This window comes from Priapulus caudatus, unplaced genomic scaffold (genome assembly GCF_000485595.1).
Source record: "Priapulus caudatus unplaced genomic scaffold, Priapulus_caudatus-5.0.1 Scaffold1104, whole genome shotgun sequence".
Classification (NCBI taxonomy): Eukaryota; Metazoa; Priapulida; class Priapulimorpha; order Priapulimorphida; family Priapulidae; genus Priapulus; species Priapulus caudatus.
The window spans coordinates 28,360-29,556 of NW_014578165.1; positions in this window are offsets into that span (position 1 = coordinate 28,360).

Genomic DNA, 1,197 nt, shown 5'->3' on the forward strand with positions numbered 1-1,197 from the left:
CATGAAAACAAAGTTCTGAAATGGAGAGAAAGTCTTCGGAAAGAGATATTGACAAACAGAAGGTCTGTACTTGATATTTTGGGTCGGATTATCGGATATAACCCCGTCACGCCATCAGTGCTACTCGATTCACCTATCCAATGCCCACAACAAAAATTGCAACAATTTTTACAAGGGTGACTGCAGACGATAAACCCGCACCCTCAGATTAGCAAAGCGGAGTTTACGTCTGCATTTGCGGACTAGCGTGCGATGTACTTGTGTGTTGCAGATGAGCATTTGACCGGCATTTACAGGTGATTATAGGCAAAATAGAGTAGAGAAACATTAAGACTTTGGTACATTTCGTGTTTATTTACCATTATTTTCTTTTATTGAGACGTTCCAAGTCAAGTGCCTGTGATTGAGACGTTCCAAGTGTCTGTGCGTAGTGCGAAGCGAGAATGTAAATTGTGACTATCGACTCATATCTTTTACTATAATAACAGTGGAATAGGCCTACACATCTAATTGTTCCCGATCAAACTTGTTGATCATAAATATTTACAATATTGACCTTTATATTCCTACTTACAGTCCTTTGAAGTATTTTTCGCTGATTGATATTTCTATTTTCGAAAACAAAGATGGCGATTACTTCAACCGCCATCTATCGACCCGATTTCGGAACTAAAAATGATGTTTTTTCTCAATAAAATTACAATGTTTGCATATAATTTTATATCATATATGTAATTTTATATCATATATGTATGGGTTCAAGGATAGAGAACATGGGTCCCAATAAAACCAATGTCATGTTATATCAATATAATAGGTTAGGGTTATGGTTAGGGTTAGGGTTAGAATTAGGGTTAGAATTAGGGTTAGGGTTAGGGTTATGCACATTGGTTTTATTGGGACCCATATGTTCTCTATCCTTGGGCCTATGTATGAATAAAAAAATACATAACTGTGCAGCGGCGTTTCTTATTTATTGTCAGCTAGCTGTTCTTTCGGTTCTAGGACAAATACCCCCCGGACAATTACCCTCGGACAATTACCCCCCGGACAATTACCCCCATGCCATTTACCCCCCATGCCATTTGCCCCCCGGACAATTACCCCCGGGACATTTACCCCCCGGATAATTACTCACTTGGTGTTTATTATTCATTGTTGAACAGTGATACAGGGAGGAGATCGAGGAGGGGGTGG